The sequence below is a fragment of the Triticum dicoccoides genome, chromosome 2A (genome assembly GCF_002162155.2).
Source record: "Triticum dicoccoides isolate Atlit2015 ecotype Zavitan chromosome 2A, WEW_v2.0, whole genome shotgun sequence".
NCBI lineage: Eukaryota > Viridiplantae > Streptophyta > Magnoliopsida > Poales > Poaceae > Triticum > Triticum dicoccoides.
The window spans coordinates 9,899,275-9,921,015 of NC_041382.1; the positions used below are offsets into that span (position 1 = coordinate 9,899,275).

At 45.1% G+C, this 21,741-nt stretch overlaps 1 long non-coding RNA gene across 1 annotated transcript; it reads right to left on the reverse strand.

Annotated features, from left to right (window-relative positions):
• Positions 1-19,464: 19,464 nt before the first annotated feature.
• LOC119358610 lies at positions 19,465-21,735 on the reverse strand. Its single transcript, XR_005172261.1, has 2 exons — positions 21,364-21,735; positions 19,465-19,730 (listed from the first exon to the last, which is right to left on the reverse strand). It is a non-coding gene; the product is annotated as an uncharacterized LOC119358610 (long non-coding RNA).
• Positions 21,736-21,741: the final 6 nt, after the last annotated feature.

A 21,741-nucleotide genomic window follows, 5' to 3' on the forward strand; every position in this document is an offset into this window, starting at 1 on the left:
ATGTATCATCAGTGGTATCTCGAATCATTCGAAAATGGACACCAAACACATCACGGGTAATATAATTCACATGATCCATTCAACAAAGTTTGGTACAATAAATTATTACACATCATTTCTTCCCTTGTGTCCCTGCTTGCTTACGATTGTGCCGTATCCATGGAGCATCCTCATCATTTAACTTAATGCTTGGGTCGGTGTTCACTTTGAAGGGCGGAATTTCAGCAAACATATTATAATCTTCTGACATGTCTGTCTTGTCCTCCACTCCCACGATGTTTCTTTTCCCTGAAAGAACAATGTGGCGCTTTGGATCATCGCATGATGTACTGATCGTTTTCTTATCTTTCCGTTTCCTCGGTTTGCTACTCATGTCCTTCACATAGAAAACCTGAGCGACATCTTTCGCTAGGACGAATGGTTCGTTAAGGTAACCAAGATTGTTGAAATCCACCATTGTCATTCCGTATTGCTGGTCCACCTTTACCCCACCTCCTGTTAGCTTGAACCATTTGCACCGGAACAAAGGGACCTTAAAGGAGGGTCCATAGTCAAGTTCCCATATCTCCTCTATGTAACCATAATATGTGACCTTTTGCCCATTCTCGGTTGCTGCATCAAAGCGGACACCACTGTTTTGGTTGGTGCTCTTTTTATCTTGGGCGATCGTGTAAAATGTATCCCCATTTATCTCGTACCCTTGGAAAGTCGTTATAGTCGAAGATGGTGTCTTGGCCAACATGTACAGCTGATCTACAACATCATTGTCATTCATTAAATGTTTTCTCAACCAACTGCCGAAAGTCTCCATGTGGGCCTTCCTAATCCAGGATTCAGGCTTCCCCGGGTTGTCCGAGCGTAAAATATTCTTGTGTTTCTCGAAGTACGGAGCCACCAAGCTGGAATTGGTCAGTACAGTGTGGTGTGCTTCAGTCAGAGAATGGCCGTCCATACATGTCGTTGATTTCCTTCCGATCGTGCCTTTTCCACTTAGTCTCCCCTCGTGCCGCGATCGAGGAAGACCAATCGGCTTAAGATCAGGAACAAAGTCAACACAAAACTCAATTACCTCCTCATTTCCATAGCCCTTGGCGATGCTTCCTTCTGGCCTAGCACGGTTACGAACATATTTCTTTAATACTCCCATGAACCTCTCGAAGGGGAACATATTGTGTAGAAATACAGGACCGAGAATGAAAATCTCTTCGACTAGGTGAACCAAGAGGTGCGTCATAATATTGAAGAAGGATGGCGGGAACACCAACTCGAAACTGACAAGACATTGGATCACATCGTTCTGTAACCGTGGTAGATCTTCTGGATTGATTACCTTCTGAGAGATTGCATTGAGGAATGCACATAGCTTCACAATGGCTACTCGAACATTTTCCGGCAGGAGCCCCCTCAAAGCAATCGGAAGCAATTGCGTCATAATCACGTGGCAGTCGTGAGACTTCAGGTTTTGGAACTTTTTCTCCGCCATGTTTATTATTCCCTTTATATTGGACGAGAATCCAGACGGGACCTTCATACTGCTCAGGCATTCAAAAAAGATGACCTTCTCTTCTTTGGTCAGAGCGTAGCTGGCACGACCTTGAAACCATTCCGGATGCCGGTCATCAGGGTCTTTCAAACGTTGCTGGTCCTGCCGTGCTTCCTTTGTATCATTTGTCTTCCCATACACGCCCAAGAAGCTTAGGAGGTTCACGCAAATATTCTTCGTAACGTGCATCACGTCGATTGCAGAGCGGACTTCTAGGACTTTCCAATATTCTAGCTCCCAGAATATAGATTTCTTGTTCCACATGGCTGCGTGCCCGTCAGCTCCCTTCGGAACTGATTGTCCGCCAGGACCCTTTCCAAAGATGACTTTCAAATCCTTGACCATATCAAATACCTCAGCACCAGTGCGTTCCGCAGGCTTCGGTCGGTGATCTGCCTTGCCGTTGTAATGCTTGCCTTTCTTTCTTAGTGGATGAATTTTCGGAAGAAATCGACGATGCCCAAGGTACACGTTCTTCTTACAATTTGGCAAATGTACACTTTCAGTCTCATGTAAGCAGTGCGTGCATGCATTGTATCCCTTATTTGACAGTCCCGAAAGGTTACTAAGAGCAGGCCAATCGTTGATGGTTACGAAAAGCAACGCTCGTAGGTTAAATTCCTCTTTTTTGTGCTCATCCCACACACGGACACCAGGTCTGCCCCACAGCTGTAAAAGTTCATCAACTAATGGCCTTAGGTACACATCGATGTCGTTGCCGGGTTGCTTCGGACCTTGGATGAGCACTGGCATCATAATGAACTTCCGCTTCATGCACAACCAAGGAGTCACGGGCCAGGTGCTATGGCTGGAGCTCTGCTCGCCAAAAGGATTCATGCCATCTGTACTTAGACCAAATCTTATGTTCCTTGCGTCAGCTGCAAAATCTTTGAACTCTCTGTCGATCTTTCTCCATTGCGTTCCATCTGCGGTGTGTCTCAACTCCCCGTCCGACTTACGGTCCTCTTTGTGCCATCGCAACAACTTGGCATGCTCTTTGTTCCTGAACAGACGTTTCAACCGTGGTATTATAGGAGCATACCACATCACCTTGGCGGGAACCCTCTTCCTGGGTTTCCCGCCCTCAACATCGTCACCAGGGTCATCGCCTCTGATCTTATAACGCAATGCAGTGCATACCGGGCATTCATTCAAATTCTCGTATTCACCGCGGTAGAGGATGCAGTCGTTGATGCATGCATGTATCTTCAGAACCTCTAAACCTAGAGGGCAGACAACCTTCGTTGCTTCGTACGTACTGGCGGGCAACTCGTTATTCTTTGGAAACATATTCTTCAACATTTTCAGCAAGTTTTCAAATGCCGAGTCAGCTACACCTGCCTGTGCCTTCCATTTCAGCAAATCCAGTGTGCAACCCAGCTTTTTCAGACCATCATCGCATCCAGGGTACAACGACTTTCTGTGATCCTCTAACATGCGATCCAAATTCTCCCTCTCCTTTTCAGTTTCGCAGCGTCTCCGTGCATCAGCAATGGTCCGACCAAGATCATCAACGGTCTCATCACGTGCCTCTTCTTCACCTTCACCTTCACCTTCCCCTTCACCTTCCCCTTCACCTTCCCCTTCACCTTCAGCATCCTCCATGAAAGTATCACCGAAATGAGCAAGATAGCTTTCATCGATGAAATCATCCCCTTCTTCATCTTCTTCCATTATAACCCCTCTTTCTCCATGCTTGGTCCAACAATTATAGCTTGGCATGAAACCGTGCCGAAGCAGGTGCAGGTGAACTTCTCTTGAGGAAGAGTAACCCTTCTGATTCTTACAGTCAACACATGGACAGATAACAAAACCCTTCTGCTTGTTCGCATTAGCCACTACGAGGAAATCTTTCAAACCCGTAGTGAACTCGCGGGAGAGTCGGTTACCGTACATCCATTGCCGATTCATCTGCATTATTATAATATAAAATATATAATTAACCATCATGCATTTGTTAAAGTAACTAGCTATAAACAATAGAAATTAAACAATGAACAACACACATGCATATTTTATCAATGACACACATGCATGAAAGGTTCAAGTTGCTAACTGCGATCGAGGAGGAACCTCAAGTGTGGCTCCAACACTTCATATCATGTTTGTTTCACGCTGTTGGGCATTTCATCAAACACCTTGTGTGCATAAGAGGAACCAAAAGCAAACCTACACCCCCTTGTGAAGAGAAGTGGCAACAAATGGCTAAGTGAGTGCGCTGAACTGGTATATATAGGGGAGGAGATTTAGTCGCGGTTGGCCAGGCCAACCGCGACTAAAGGCCTTTGGGCACCTTTAGTCGCGGTTGGCCTGGCCAACCGCGGCTAAAGCCCCTCACGTGCACCAGCTGGCCACCGAGCGCCCTGGCCCAAGCCTTTGGTCGCGGTTCGTCTGCCGAACCGCGACTAAAGACTTCATTAGTCGCGGTTCCTACAGTTTCGCGACTAATGGGGCTGGACGGAAGCCTCTTTTTCTACCAGTGCTAGTACTATCTTTCCAGAAGTTAGTGGTGGGGCAGAATGGAAGTATAGTAGCAGACTAAGTGTAAGTATTTACTCTTTTAGTAGAATAGTGAGCTCGAATAATATAGATATACGTTTGCCCAAAGACCAGACCTTCAGAGCTGCATCTATGTAATTTGCTGGAATTTAGTCTATTTTGAGACAGCCCAATAACTATTTCAGAAATTTTTAAATAAATTCTAGAGGCCCACTTAGCCCCTTGTGCAAGACAAGGGATACTATTAAAGTTTAGTCCCATACTGCTAGTTTACACTACACCACAACACTGTTGTAATGGCATACCGGACAAGCGTTCAAATCCTCGTACTCACCGCGGTAGAGGATGCATCATTAGGGCATGTATGTATCTTCTGCACCTCTAACCCTAGAGGGCTGACAGCCTTCTTTGCTTGGTACGTACTCTCGGGCAATTCGTTGTCCTCTGGAAGCATATCCTTTATCATTACCAGCAACTTTTCAAATCCCTTGTCAGATACACCATTCTCTGCCTTTCATTGCAGCAATTCCAGTGTGGTGCCCAGCATTTTCTTGTCACCTACGCAATTCGGGTACAACAATTTTTTGTGATCCTCTAACATGCGCTGCAACTTCTTCTTCTCCAAATCACTTGCGCAGTTTCTCTTTGCATCAGCAATGGCCCGACCTAGATCATCAACGGGCTCATCCGATGCCTCTTCTTCAGCTTCTTCCCGCATTGCCGGCTCAGCTTCTTCCCGCATTACCGACTCAGCTTCTTCCCTCATTCTTGTATCATCGTATTCAGGGAACCCATGGCTAGGATAGCTGTCGTCGTCCTCTTCTTATTCATTGTCTTCCATCATAACCCCTCTTTCTCCATGCTTGGTCCAAACATTATAGTGGGGCATGAAACCGGACTCAAACAGGTGGACGTGAATGGTTCTTGACATAGAGTAATTGCGACCATTCTTACAGCCAGTACATGGACAATGCATAAAACCATCCGCTCGCTTGTTTGCCTCAGCCGCAAGCAGAAAAGTACGCACGCCATTAATGAACTCGGGAGAGCATCGGTCATCTTACATCTATTGCCGGCTCATCTTCAATACACAGCACCGAAAACATCAAATTAATACAATACATAAAGTTCATACATAAATATCATACAACACTTAAATGCAACAAACAAATAACTCTCTAGCTAAAGAATTTAAATGCAACAACAAATGCGATCAAGACGCAACTAAGGTAACAATTGATCCAACAGCATAATCATACCAAGCCTCACTATGAATGACATATTTTCTAATGTTTCTAATCTTCAAGCGCATTTTCTCCATCTTAATAGTGTGATCATCGACGACATCGGCAACATGCAACTCCAGTTCCATCTTCTCCCCCTCAATTCTTTTCAATTTTTCCTTCAAATCCTCGTTTTCTCTTTCAACTAAATTTAACCTCTCGACAATAGGGTCGGTTGGAATTTCGGGTTCAACTACCTCCTACATACAAATATCTATGTCAACTTGATGGGCATAATTTGTCATAAACACAAAATGCAATGAATAGTTTTAAAAGAGAATATACCACATCTGAATCATAACCCGGACGAGGGCCGACGGGGACGGATATCAAAACCATGGCACTATGCATAATAAACAACGTATGGGTAAGATAATTATACGAGTAACTATATATCCAAATCACACAAACATCATTTTTTTATATAAAACTTCATGAACAAGAGGCTCACCACAAGGTGGTGCCGGCGACGGGACGTTGCGAGCGATCGACGGTGGTTACGACGGAGATTTAGAAGGTACTAAGTAAACCACACCTACATATGCAAAACTAAGTGTTATTTTTGACCTCAAATTGCATATAAATCAAACGCTAGCACATATATATAATTCCTCCCAAATTACTAAACTCAAAAATCAATCACTATATAAAGCATTGCACGAGCTAATCTAGCAATGAGAGATGAAAGGAAAAAGTTGCTAACCTTTGTGATCATTTGAATGGATGGGGGCCTTCAAATCTTGGGCAAAATGTGTGATGAGCTTGAGAGGAAGAGGGAAAAGAACAGAGAGGAGAGGGGAAAGGGGAAGAACAGAGCGAGCTCGGGTGGACGAAGGGTCTATGTAGGACGACCTTTAGTACCGGTTCGTGATACGACCCGGTACTAAAGGTGCTGGAGGGGCCCCGGACTGACAACATCCTGCCACCACTCACTTTAGTACTGGTTCGTGGCACGAACCGGTGCTAAAGGTTCGCCACGAACCGGTACTAATGAGAGCGGCCCGGCTAGCCGTTGGAACCGGCACTAATGTACACATTAGTGCCGGCTCAAATTCAAACCGGCACTAATGTGCTTCACGTTTGACCCTTTTTCTACTAGTGATCACTTCTCTCTATATGCATATGTTCATGACGATCTTCGGTTTCCTTCATTTTTGCTTACTAGCTAGCGTGTCGAGTGCTCTCTATACGTATAGTACGTAGGGTCGACCAAAGCACAGAGGTAAGAGAGGACACTTCTCTCTATTAATTAATTAGCTACCTAACACAATATATGAAACACATTAAGTAACCATACAAAACCCCTAAATCCCCCCCCCCTTCCTTAAAAGAAAACAAAAACCCTAGCCCCTAAACAGCTGACGCGTGGATGTCTATTGGTCCCGGTTGCTGCCACCAACCGGGACCAAATGACCTCCTGCCTGGGCTCGCCACACCGGCCACGTGGTGGCACATCTGTCCTGATTCGTGTAAGAACTGGGACTAAAGGCCAAGGGCATTAGTAACGACCTTTTAGTCCCGGTTCCCAAACCGGGACAAAAGACTCTTCCGAACCGGGACAAATGGCCCTTTTTCTATTAGTGTACTTCGAAGGTTATTTTGACATAGCAGGAGTGCGGGACCCATTACTATGCAAATTTTGCCTTATTAATGTATAAGCTTACAAACATTCTAATGCCATACTATGCTTTTCATTAATTTGTTTTGCAAGTAAATTGAAGCTCGTTATATTCAACGTTGCAGATTTGTTGTGGTCTAGTGGTACGCATGTACTGATGTTGTTATGTATGTAGGGTTGCACCTGATGATGTTTCCAAAACACCTAGGGCACATCTTGACTTGGAATGCTGCTGGTTCAGTGGTGGTCATCCGAGATGTCCGCTTAGCACAAGCCCGCCCTTGTTCTTTTTTGCTTGAGTCAAATTTGTTGGTTCTGAATTTTTGAGCCATGTATTGTACTGTATTGATGGTGATCTTGTTCTGTTTGCAGGGACACCTGATGATGTATCACAATTTGTCTTGCAAATTTTTTCGAACACCGAGGGCGAGGACTTTCATTTTGGCTTGGATGATAATGGTTCGGTTGTGGTCATCTGATACCTGAGGTAAGGGCAAAATATTATGTTGGTATGGAAACAATTAGCGCATACTAATGTGGTGGGGTATTATTACTATTGTTTTGACGTACCAAGGCCATATGTACGTTAGGAATTGTAGAACAATACCCCAGGATGATGTTTTTGAGGGCCGGTTTGGATTTGAGCCAACAGCCCAATCAAGAAAATGGCATTGACTGCATGATGTGCATCTGTTTTGGTAGGAGCCAGGCTTGCCCATAGTTAAATTCAAGTGAAAAAGATCTGTTGCAGCTTAAAGGCAACATATATATTGTTCGGGGAAGGGAGGTGCACGGCCAGGTGGCGCGGCTGCAGATGAAAATCGCGCCGACTTCGGTCATGGCGGAAGATGACGACGTCTCCGATGTCGTTTCCTTGTTAAGGCATCGTCCATGTAGTTTGCGTCACCATGCTCGGGATGCTTCGAGGGAAACCCTAGATCTGGGCCTCCCGGATCGGACGATGACGACGCCTTTGGTGTCGTTCTCCCTCCCGGGGGCATCATTTTGGAGCAAGTGTTGGTTGGAGGGGACTACTTGAGGAGCGGTGTTACATCTACCGCAAGGCCGACGGCGAATCCCGGCGGCATGGCGCCGCGAAGGTTCGACGATGGGCGTGTTGGAGATGGACTCGCGCAGTAGGAGGAAGCTGTCTGGTGTCATGGTGGCGTTGACGGCAGAGAGGCCTGGCAAGGTTGGTGCATTAGTTCTGCTCTAAGGATGGACTGAGAGAAGATGGACGTGACGGCCCTTGTAGTGTGCGGTGCTCACTGAGAGTGTGCCAAACCGGTGTGGGACTCAATCCAGGTAGTGGTTTGGATGGAACACCCAGCTTTAGATGTTAGGCTTTGGTAAGATGTCTGTTTGGTATTAGGCCCGGACATATTCGGCACGCCTTCATCAAGGGGTTAGGAGTAGCAACAACGTTGCCAAGATGGTGGCTTCTGGCTTATTGATGTATCATCTTGTATGGTCTTTGTGAACAATTAATAATATGGCTGCATGCATCGTCCAGATGCAGAGGCCGGGGGTACATCCTCCTTTTCTAAAAAAAATAGGAAAAAGGAAATGACCAGAGATTTTTTTTGCCGAAAAGGAGGTTGGTCTTTGGCAGGTTCGTTTAGTTGAGTATGCCTTTGCCTGACACAAGAATTTAACTGGGATTTATGCATAAGAAGTTCTCGAAGAATCTTGGTTACATTGAATCATCTAAGGTGCTTGTTCATGGTGTTTTTTCATTTCAAGATATTTTGCATGACCTTGTGTTGAATAAATGATCAGAGGGCTAACTTAGTCTCAAGCTCAGACCAATGCCCCTTTTTGGAATAAGTGAATGTCAAATTTATCATCTCTCCATGAATCATGTCAAAATACGGTTTTTTATGGAATATTTGGCGTCGGCCTATAGGTTTTCTAGCTTTTTAATTTCTTCTTTGGCAGAATGTGAAAGATTACCCTTTGATTTACCAGTGGGTGCATTCTTGAAATCCATTTGGTGTTCTCAAATGTCAATTCAAGGAATAAAATGGAAAGCAGGACAGTTATGCTTTAGATTATGTTCTTTTGGCCCGTGATCATGATTCCATTGTAACTTGGTTAAAGGTGACCTATTCTTAACATAGTAGTGTGATATATGCTTGCATCTATTCAACTGTTTGGTACATATCTGCTTGAGAGGTTTATACGCTGAGCTTTGTGGAGATTCATCTTGCCCTACCATATTTTGTGATAGTCTAAGTGCTATATGTCTTCAATGAATTCAATGTATCATGAGAGAACAAAGCGGAAACAAGTAGATATGGGCAATTGCTTGGGAGAGATCCAGTTTAGAGACCTGCTCAACTAGAGATGCGGGGACGGCGACTAACTCTGGCGCCCCGACCAAACGCTACCGGATGGGTGACTTCGCCGGTGTTCGGCTCCACTGGATCCAGGTACTCCTGCCTGCGGTTGGAGATCGGGCCCTCAGATGAAGATGGTATGACAACGGTGGGAGTCCAGCTAGCCCTTGAGGTGCTAGAGGAAGGAGTCGGGGCGGGGAATGGAAAGAGGTGAAGCGCCGGAGTAAGAAAATAGACGCAAAGATCATTCAAGAGTTCTAGAACGACGTCGGCTTCCCGACGCCGGAGTCGCGTTTCTGGGAGAAGAGGTCGCTGTCGCCGCCGGGGATGACATCGAAGGAGGGTCCAGGGATGGCTGGATCGGTGTCGCCGTCGGAAACGGTGACCGTCGAGCACCCCAGACCAAAGTCTCCGGCGTCGCCATCTGGGCTACAGATGGCCCGTCCACCGCATATGGGGTCATGGCGTGGTCCATTGCCCCCACGTAGAGTGACGCCTCCTCCTCTCCTAGGGTAGTTCCTCGATTCAGCCACGCGGGTGGTGTCTCCGGCAGGGCGGAGGGACTTACCAGCGGTGGTGGGATCGCCGAGATCTGAAGCGGAGCAGGAGCCGTGGTCAGGGCTGATCTCTACGAACGTTCAAACTCCAGTTGTGTCTCCGGGGAATGGGGGCAGCAACTAGTTAACGAGTGCTCCTTCGGGAGCCTCGCAACGATTAGCGCCACTTGGCGCGCTCTCAGCCATTCGCCACGTGTCGAGCTCTGGACGCTCCCTTCGGATTTTGTTTTTTTATTTTTCCATACGCGTTTTTGGCTTTTTAAATGGTTTTTTTCCCGATTTTTTTTATGTTTTGGTTTTCCCCCGGTCTTTCTTAGCTTTTCGATCAAAAAAATTTGAAAAAAAAATTTGCGTGAAAAAACGTGTTTCCTTTTTTTCCCTTTCGCAAAAGTCACGGTTTTTCTTCGCAGAGGCACGGTTGTGCTTTATCGAGAGTCACGGTCGTGCCTTTCGGAAACGAAAAAAAATGCGTTTTTTGTTTTTTTTTCTTTTGCCAGAGTCACGGTTTTTCTTCCGCGAGAGGCACGGTTGTGCTTTTACGAGAGTCACGGTCGTGCCTCTCGGAAAGAGAAAAACAAAACGCGTTTTCTGTTTTTTTTCTTTCGTGAGAGTCACGGTTTTGCTTCCGCGAGAGGCATGGTTGTGCTTACGCGAAAGTCACGGCCGTGCCTCTCGAAAAGGGAAAAAAATACGCGTTGTCTATTTTTTTCTTTCACGAGAGTCACGGTCGTGCCTCTTGAAAACGAAAAAAACGTGTTTTCTGTTTTTTTCCTTCCACGAGAGTCATGGTTTTGCTTCCACGAGAGGCATGGTTGTGATTTTGTGAGAAGCACGGGCGTGCCTCTTTCGAAAAGGGAAAAAAACCATGCTCCCGGTTCGGTTTTTTCGCCTGGTTTTTTTCGTCCGGTTTTTTTCATGGAAAATAAATTTCGTCAAAGCCTACCAACATGGGATCTAGTTTTGAAGATCTCGACGCGGGGAATCCAATAGTGAAAACGGTTCGAGATTTGGACGCACGGTCTAAGAGATAAAACGTTTTAAATAAACGGATCTACGAAAAAAGGGAAAACTTCCATGTTACGACAAGTGGCGCGCTGCATGTGCGCCACTTGTCGCGACCGGGAAAGTGAAGTGTTCTTTGCAACGAGTACTCCTTAATTAGTGATTTCGGGGAACGGGCCCATGCATGCAACGTTGGAGCCGGGCCTGGGTTTTTCTTGGGCCTTTCTTTGTAAAAGGATGCGGGCTCTTTGGAATAACCCTACGCACCATAGATCGATCAGCTCCACGCCTCCGACTGCAGCGCCGCCGTCCTCGTCTGCTGTCCCAGGTGCTTTGATCGTCGCCCTCCGGCTCAGGCACCGGGCTTCTCCAGCCCACCTCTTCATCAACGAGGACCAGCGCCGGTATACAGGTACGGTGCGAACCAGGCTCCCGGCTATGGCCATACCGGGCACTTCACCTCGACGTACGGGCCGACCGTCGCCGGGGGGTCAGCCACTATGTATGGGGCTTCGCCGCCCGGGGTGTCCGTCCCTCCGCTGTTCCATCCAGGAGGGATTGCGGCACAACGGGTCCAGAAACTCAAAAAGAAACAGAAGCCGCAACAGCAGCAGCAATATGTCGGGGAATCTTTTCAACATAGTTTTCACCCTCCCCCTCAGCACATGCAGTTTCAGCAACATTTTCCGCATCAACCTATTTAGCATCAGCATGTGAATCCGTATGAACAGGGGCAATTGAAGCAGTCTGTGCAGCCGCAGAACACTCAGGTGCCACAGGGGCCTACTACTGTCGGTGTCCCTCCTCAGGGGGCTCCCATGTCTGTTGTGCAGGTGGATCCTATAGTGACCAAGAGCAAGGGTAAGAAAGGGTCCGATGCTGGAACTGTGCGGTGGACACACATGACGCGAAGGATTGCACAGTCCAACATTACTGTTATATTTGTGACAACATTGCTCATCCAACGTTGCAGTGCCCGGTTCTGAAACTCCCCAAGCCCAATGCTTTTGTCTCGGGAGTGGGCACTGAGGAGACTTACTTCGCCCAGCTGCCAGACAGAGTGGTGAAGGATCACTTGGCGCTGACACAGTCTCCGATCGCCAGAGTTCAGGTCAGTGGGTTGATGGTACCAGCTAGTGTTGTCGAGTCAGATTGCTAGGAGATGTCCGGTACATGAATAGTGGAAGTCGGAGGCTATTCAAGACGGGGCCGATGCTTACCTTGTTAGCTTTCTGTCTTTCGAGGAGTTGGATAGGGTTGATGGAATTCAGATGAATGTACCATCAGTGAATGCCCAGATGCCTGTCACCGCATGGAGGAAGCAGGAGGTCCCTCATAAGCTTGAGCTTCAGTAGATTTGGCTCCTTGTCGAGGGCGTTCTTCATATGGTGCGCCATTTTTGGGGTCTTTGGGCCATTGCTACTTTGATGGGCAAAACCTTAGATATAGATCTCATTAGCTTAAGACGCCGTGGTAGTCCAGATTCTCGTGGCTATGACCAATTCTCAGATTTTGTCTAAGGACAAGGATGATGCTGGGCCATTTGTTGCTACAGATGCACTGGTTAAGCTCAAGGGTTACGCTTTCACGTTCAGCAGGGAGTTGGCTGTATACATTCCAGACCCCGACTTTGTCCCGTTTATTTTGAGACGCAAGAGTGATGATGCTGACGATGACAGCGGCGCCAAAGAGAAGGAATATGAGATGGACACCTCGGAGCACACCGGGAACCCATCCAGCCATCCGTCATCTAGTTCCGTTCCGGCAAATAACAGCCATGTGACTCAAGTGCAACGACGGGTAATGTCGAGTGTGGGCTCTGGAAGTGTGGTGGGAGGTGGTTCAATGCTTATAGCGGTCACCCCATTTAACCCCTCGCCGCAAATGCCGAGAGGCAAGGAGCTTGTCGCGGAACTTCGAGTCAACTCCACTTTACATGGATGTCTCGAAAGGTTCCTGCCGGTTATGCGACAGGAGTAGTCCTCGCCAGGGGCTGTGGTTTCATCTCGTCCATCATCGACTTCTCCAACAGCACTGTCTTCGCCACCTCCACTCCAGTCGGTGCCGGCCACCGGCGGCTTGGCGGGACGCCCGGACTCTCCTTCGGTTGAGGTGGTGCCACAGCCACAGTCTGACACGGACGGCGCAGTCCAAGCCGGTGCAGGCAGCCGCAGGCTCAAACGGGTGCCCTGTAGCGGTGCCTTTGAAGACCGGGCATCCAGTGGCTTGGGTAGAGCAAGCCCAGCATGCAGCTCAGATCGAGCTGTGCATGCATGCTATGGGTGTGTTGGGACAAGAAGCGGTGGGCTCGTGTGTGCAGCCATGCAGCGCTGTACACACGGCTCCTCTCCGGTCTCAGTCGATGCTAGCGTCCATGGATGTTCTTCAGATGGAGCCGAACGAGTCTGCCTCATCCATGCTCGCTCCTCCAGTCACGCCATCGTCTGCGGGGGCGTCGCGTGTACAGGTGGTTGCGACTGCCGGGGAGGGGGTTAATACTACACCCTCAACCTTCCCTCCGGCGGAGATTCTGGCGCGACATTCTTCATCAGGTGTGACGCCCACATGCCGCAGTAGCCGCCATGCAGTGGCTGACGTTGGAAGGACGGACACTGATGAGGACTCATTGGCAAAGGCTATGCGGCGTAAAGCAGTGCAGAACCTCGACAATCAAGGTACTTCTTCATCACCTAAATCGTTTTTATCTTTTTCTACTACATCCATCATTTCTAAATTGAGTAATGTGGGTGTTAGTCTAGGAAATAATGAGAATGATATTTCTATTTCTGCTAACGCTTTGAGACAGTTGGAATATGATCGATTAAAGGTTACTCCACGAGTTTCTAGCAAATCTTTTTTCTCACATCTAGATGAGGAGGAGCTGCATGCCACATCAGATGGTCAGCTACTCGCTCATGTAGTAGGGGAGGTTTCAGATGTGGGCTTAGAGGAACCCGGGCTTAGCTCATTGATTGAGCTTACAGCTTTCGGTCGTAAATCCAAATCTAGTTGTTCGAAAAAAAGTTGTAAACCCTCTAAGAGGGCAAAATTTTCTAGATCTCCTATTGTTTCCCGATGAATGGCATGTTCTTTAATAGCAGAGGTCTTGGTGACTTGGCTAAACATATATTCATAGCGGAGTGTAATAGGGAGTACAATTTAGACTTTTTGGCTTTGTCTGAAACGGGGAGACGTGATTTCTCAGTAAGTCTGCTTAACCGCTTATCTGGCAGGATAGACTATAATTGGATTTCACGGCCACCTCAAGGTCGTTCTGGAGGCATTTTACTTGGCATTAACACAGGGACTATGGATGTTTTGGCTAGTTCGGATGGAGAGTTTCATATTAAACTCCATACCCGAAACAAAGTTGACAACTTCACATGGACCCTCGTCGCCGTGTATGAGGCAGCCCAGAATGAGCAAAAGGCCGTTTTTCTCTGTGAACTGGCTAATCTAGCAAAAGATATCCCTACCCCATTCTTATTGGCGGGGATTTTAATTTGCTACGATTTCCAAATGAGAAAAGCCGAGGTATGTTTGATAATCATTGGCCTTTCCTTTTCAACGTTGTCATAGACAGTCTAGATTTGCGAGAGGTTTCCATGATTGGAAGACAATTCACTTGGGCAAATAGTCTTCCAGAGCCGACATATGAGAAATTAGATCGTGTTTTAATGGATACCGACTAGGAATCCAAATTCCCAATGGTTTCTGTTCGTGCTCTGCCTCGTATAGAGGCTATCTCAGACCATGCACCCATCCTCTTAACCACTGGATTACCTCGACCACAACACAGACACAAGTTCAAGTTTGAACCGGGTTGGTTGCATCGAGATGTGGGATAAACCGGTTGCCGGGCTTACCCCAATACACATATGGAACAGCAAAATACGTCCATTACGTAAGTTCCTTGGTGGATGGGTTAGGCACACTGCGGGTATCCTAAAAAAGGAGAAGCTTCGTCTTTCATCTATTATTGATGATTTAGAAGCTCTGGCAGAGATTAGACCTCTCTCTGACCTTGAAATAGAGATCAAGAGTCAATAAATGCCCAGTCAGCTCGCATGTTGTGCGAGGAGGAACTCAAGTGTTACCAACATTCAAACTCTCAGTTTATCCTGAAAGGTGATTCGAATACGAGATTTTTTTTCATGGTGTCGCCAATGGTAGACATCGGAAGAAACTTATTCATTCCCTACAACAGGAGGATGGCATGATTGAAGGGCATGAGCAACTTAAGTCCTATATCGCTAGTTATTATAAAAATCTATTCGGAACCCCTGAGGAAGGAAACTTCTCAATGGATGAATCTTAAACAGATGATATCCCCCAGGTTTCTGATGCGGAAAATAGCCTTCTAACAGCTCTGTTTTCTGAGGAGGAACTTAGAAAGGCAGTTTTCCTAATGGAGCATAACAAAGCACCGGGTCCAGATGGTTTCCCGCCGAGTTCTACCAGAACTTTTGGGAGGTCATCAAACAGGATCTCCTACTCTTGTTTAGATGCCTTCACGCTGGCCAACTAGAGTTGTTTCGCTTAAACTTTGGTGAAATTATTTTATTACCTAAGGTTAATGAGCCTGAAAGGATATAACAGTATCGTCCAATTTGCCTCCTTAATGTTAGTTTTAAAATATTCAGTAAAGTAGCAATGATTAGACTAAATTTGGTTGCTGAACATGTGGTTCGTCCTTCTCAAACTGCTTTCATGCAAGGCAGAAACATCCTAGATGGGGTTGTTGTCCTTCATGAAACAGTTCACGAATTGCATCAGAACAAAACTGAATGGGGTGGTTCTTAAAATCGACTTTGAAAAAGCTTATGACAAAGTCAAGCGGTATTTTCTTCAACAAACTCTCAGAATGAAAGGCTTTTCTGCAGAGTGGCGCGCAATGATCCATAGTTTCGTGACCGAAGGTAGTGTTGCCATTAAAGTCCATGATGACATTGGCAACTATTTCCAAACGTAGAAAGGATTGCGACAAGGTGACCCAGTGTCACCCATGCTATTCAATATAGTGGCTGATATGTTAGCGGTCGTGATTGAGCATGCCAAGGTTGATGGCCAAATTGATGGGGTAGTGAGTCATCTAGTGGATGGTGGCCTCTCTATCCTCCAATTTGCTGACGATACGATTCTCTTTATGGATCATGACCTCGAGAAAGCAAGAAATCTGAAATTAATTTTATCAGCATTCGAGCAACTCTCAGGGCTTAAGATCAATTTCCATAAAAGTGAACTGTTTTGTTTCGGCGAGGCTCAAGACGAGGCCCATCTGTATACTGACCTGTTCGGATGCAGATTGGGCCAGTTTCCGATCACTTTTGGGGATACCGATACATTATCGGAGACACACAAATGCTGAATGGAAACACGTCGGGGAGAGACTACAAAAAAGACTTAGCAGTTGGAAAGGTAAATTGCTATTTCTGGGAGGAAGGTTGGTCCTCATAAATTCAGTACTAAGTAACATGGTACTATATATGATTTCCTTCTTCCAATTGCCGAAAGGAGTATTACATAGATTGGATTACTTCCGATCGAGATTCTTTTAGCAAGGAGATAGCGAGAGAAAGAAATATTGACTGGCTAAATGGAGTGTGGTTTGCCGTCCCAAGGATCAAGGTGGTTTGTGCATTCATGACCTTGAGGTTAAGAATAGGGCCCTCCTTGGCAAATGGTTGTTTAAGTTGTTGACGGAAGATGGTGTATGGAAACCCTCCTAAGGAGAAAATATGTGGGTTATAAGGCGGTATCCCAAGTATACTGGAAGCCTGGGGACTCTCATTTTTGGGCCGGACTAATGGCAACGAAGAAATATTTCTTCCACTATGGTTCCTTCTCAATTAAGGATGGCTTGGAAATTAAATTCTGGGAGGATAAGTGGTTAGGTAATGCTACTCTCCAGGAACAATATCCAGCTCTATACAATATTGTGCGTCACAAGGGTGATACTATTGCCAAGGTTTTCGAATCATTTCCGCCAAATGTGACATTCAGAAGGGATTAGTTGGACGTAGACTCCAATTGTGGAACATACTGCTCCAGCGGTTAACCACGGTACAGTTGTCACAAGGATCCGATGTCTTTCATTGAAACCTACATGGGAATGGACAATTATCAATGGAATCTATGTATAGAGCTTTGATCCAGTCAGACGTGCCAATTGATAATAATAAGAAGATCTGGAAGATGAAGATACCTCTGAAGAATAAAATCTTTGCATGGTATCTTTTTCGCGGAGTCATTCTTACTAAGATAACCTTATTAAGAGGAATTGGCATGGAAGTACGCAATGTGTATTTTGTCCGCATGATGAGACAATAAAACATTTGTTCTTCCATTGTAAATTGGCTCGTTCTATATGGTCAGTCATCCAGATAGCTTCTGGCATGTATCCTCCGTGTAGTGTTGCTAATATATTTGGCAACTGGTTACATGGGATTGATCACAGGTTTAGAATTCTTGTCAGGATGGGAGCGCTTGCCGTGATTTTGTCGCTTTCGCTATGTAGAAATGATAAGGTTTTTAACGATAAAAGTACTTCTCTTATGCAGGTTATCTACAGATGTAACGGGATGCTTCGTTTATGGTCCTCTCTACAACGAGTGGAGAATCGAGACCTGCTTACAGAGCTGTGTACATGATTGGAGGCTGCGGCGAGTGATACTTTTATCCAACATGGGTGGCAGCATGATCTTAGAATTGGGCCACCTATGCTTTAGGCGTCATACAGATTTCGTCTTTGTATTTCTCCTTCTTCTTTTATATTGGCTTGTCGTGAGGACTTTATTGGCTGTGTGCATTTTAGTTATGCAGAGGCCGGGTGTAATGCTTAAACCTTTTAAGTAATAAAGCGCCCCTTTTCGAAAAATGAGAGAACAAAGCACATTGATGTCAGATTGCACTATATTCGAGATGTCATTGTTGAAGGTGATTTGAAGGTGTGCACAATAAGTACTCATGATAATCCTGCTGATATGATGACAAAGGTCGTTCCCACTAATAAGTTTAAGCTTTGCTCAGGCTTAGTTGGTATTTCTCACTAGTCCTATGAATTATGACGCACAAGGTGTTTATATTAATTTGGATGAAGTTTTTTACTTTCTTCAACTACTGGGGGAATTTGGCTCAAATTGAAGATTGTTAAATTGTGATCCAAATTCAACCGTATTGAACTAGAAGTAGTACAAACGGTTTGGGCCTTTGCATTTTTCCGACGCGTACGAGTACAACTCGTTTACTTGTCCTCCAGGGACTCTTATATATTGCCCCTCATATATACCTCATTTGGTCGCACCTAAAGACGGTATATCGTCTCGTGCTTGTAATACTCCATCATATTGATTGCGCCTTCGTGCGTCCATGGTTTTCTCCCGTAAGGATTTTCACGTAAAAGCCGTATCTCTCGCGTCTCGTTTGATCTCGTTTTATCTAACAACATGTGGGTTTTCCAGCCACATAGCTGTAGAATATTACTCCCTCCGTTCCTAAATACTCCATTAGTACACTTTGTACTAACTTTAATGCAAAGTTGTACTAAAATTGAGACTTATTTTGGGACGGAGAAAATATAAGTGTTTTTAGTAATTTGAACATAGAAAGCAAAATAAATGAATCTATACATTACAATACATATATATATACATCCATATGTAGTCTGTGTTGAAATCTCTAGGAACGGAGGGATTAGTACCTATCAACTCTGCTTAACATTAACATCAGTCATTTTTTTTTGTTTCCGCATCTGTCACACCAGGGAGCCATTCTCATGTGCTGCTTAAAAAATAATAATAACCCGACGACATGCCAGTGGTGGTCTCATGCTTACGTCCACATCCTTCTCCATTGTGCAACTCATAACCTGTTTACCACTATTTGTTTTCTGTTTTTACATATTGATGTCTAGTACTATCTTTCCAGAAGTTAGTGGTGGGGCAGAATGGAAGGATAGTAGCAGACTAAGTGTAAGTGTTTACTCTTTTAGTAGAATAGTGAGCTCGAATAATATAGATATACGTTTGCCCAAAGACCAGACCTTCAGAGCTGCATCTATGTAATTTGCTGGAATTTAGTCTATTTTGAGACAGCCCAATAACTATTTCAGAAATTCCTAAATAAATTCTAGAGGCCCACTTAGCCCCTTGTGCAAGACAAGGGATACTACTAAAGTTTAGTCTCATACTGCTAGTTTACACTACACCACAACACTGTTGTAATGGCATGTAAACTGCCGGGCGAAAGCACTATAAGCGGCAGACTATCTGCCAGGACAGTATTTCTCCTGGCAAATAGAACCGCCACGACAATGGCTGCCGGGGATTACTTGTCCCAGCAGATAAAATATTCCCGACAGTCCTGCTGCCCTAGCGCATTTATTTGCCGGCAGTTTCTTTCTCCTGGCAGACTCGTTTACTGACAGTCAAACTGCCGGGAGAAGTGTGTTCACCCGGCAGTATTTTTGCCGGTATGTAGATTTCACCACCTAATTATTCTAGATGTCCCCTGTGTAATATTATTTAGTATGTTTCACACGTACAATTTATACATACTTCAATCAAAGTCACATGTATGTCTCATCCATACACTTCAATCAACAGAACCTTAAAACATTATTCCATAAATTAAACATAACGACCATAATATATATATATATAAAGAGGTTGTACCTTAAAAGGTAGAGTACATATATGTTTTAAAATGTGTGACACAACCAAAATGAGCAGAGTGGCTTAACAACCAGCAAAATGAGCGGAGCAAGTGTCCAGGTTTCACAAATTAAACAAGCATATTACATAGTCACTACACCCACTATTGTAGTCTTCCAAATATTCAGGACCTTGAGAATCTTCCAAACCTTCATCGACTTGTGTACCTTTGGGAAATCTGCAAACAGATAGAATACTCAAAAGGGAGCTCTCATTTCAGAATTTAAATTAACATTGAAGTTGACATGCTAAAGTTTAACTGAAAGAACATGTAGAAAGACCTGGAGATTAGTCATTCTTTGCATCTCCAGGTATAATATGACACATGTACAAAAGAATAAACCATACTAAAAAGTGGCAATTTTGACAAACAAAACTATGCGCCTATGCCTCGTGTAGTATACAGGAACACAAATATAACTCATGGTCAGCCAAGTAGTAGCGAACAAAGCATCAAGGAATCAATATTTCAGTAGCAAATTACCAAAAGAATCTGATTTCTGTAGCCCAGTTTTGCTTCAGACCAATGGGATTCAGAGAGAAATATGTCATGAGTGCAAATAACTAATGTGCTCTGCTCTAGCTGGCCTGCCCAACCATTGGCTCGTAGCTCCGCCACTGAGTACAGTACAATAAAACGCCCGCTGGCAGCATTGATATTTTGCACATAGCCCCTCAATGCTATGCTAGCAGAATTAGAAGCCTGTCTAACAGTACTTGTGCCCAAAAAAGAGAAGTATGCACAGGGATTAATATATACAGGATACTGCAAAAAGAACAGTTGCAGTTCTATTAAAATCTTGGCCGTCCAAATATGTAGGCATGTTTGAGTCAGAGGCAGCAAAAATAATCATCAAAAGACAAATCGTGTGCGTTCAAATATGCAGGCACGTTTGAACAGACTTTTTTCTTTTCTTTTGACATCACGTTTGAATAGGACACATGCATGTTTTAACAGGATTATGCAGTCTCTACTAAAAAATATTAGCTGAACGGGATGGCTCAGCCTCCATCAGGATTATTTTGTACGAGGTACAGCTGTACAGGATGGTTGTGGGGTTCTATTTGCAATTTGTACAGTTTTTCATCCGACAACACACATTCTCTATCCAACTCTTGTCCATTCTTGACCAGTTTCACTAAAATTGCCTAACATGCAAAAGAAATTATACTTCTATTAAGGAAAAAATCTAGTAACAAAATGCATATCATCAATATCTAGAACAGGTAACAAGAAATACAATACAAAGAAGAAATGCCATCACACAGCAGAATATAATTTATTGAAACATGTAATTTCAGAAAATACAAATACCAAAATAGCAGTAAGAATGCCATCATCTATATCATAGAAGCATAGCACATGTTTTGTCCACATCTCGTATTTCGCAAAACACAAACAAAGATGGTACTAACTTGGGGCATTAACTAAACAAACAAAGACTTATATAACTAGCTTTCTTTCATCTCAAATTAAAATGAACTCCAAAGCTCAACTAAACAACTTAGTTAGGTGTCAAAAAATATAATTAAGGTATGCACTTGTTAATCAGCAATGGTTCATGTTCTTTGGTCTGAAGGGCTACTAACAGTAGCAGTGTTCATTTTTAGACAAGCAAATAACCTTCAAACGTGTTTGGCTCATGGTTTTTTTGCTGTTATTAGATCAAAACAATTAAAAATTGGTGCTTTGTTCTAACTGACGGAATAGTTTAGTGCTGCTACTTATCAATATTATTACACTTCTACACATTGCGTATACCTCCACATTCAGAACAAAAGAAGGCACATGAATTGCTACGAAACCTCACCAGTCAAATGAAGTACAAGAGGCAGCGATGTCGATGTTCAGCAGGCAGAGCTGCTCGCTGGAGAGGAGGGCCAACGTGAGGTCTGCTGCTTCAGGGGCTTGTGGAGTAGGTGCCTGCTCGCTGGAGAGGAGACCAACGGCAGTCTGTTGCTTCAGGGGCATGTGGAGGAGGCGGACCCGTGACTTGGTGCTCGGTGATGAAGCCTGCTCGGGGAGGAAACGCGTGAGTCGGGGTTTCAGCTCTGGAGTGCGGCGACGACGACAGTGGTTGGCAGCGGCTTGTGGTCCAGTGGAGGGCGATTGATGGTTGGTGGCAGCGGCGGCGGTGGTTGGTCGGTTGGGGGCGGTGGCGGTGGATGGTTGCGAGCGGCGGCCGCGG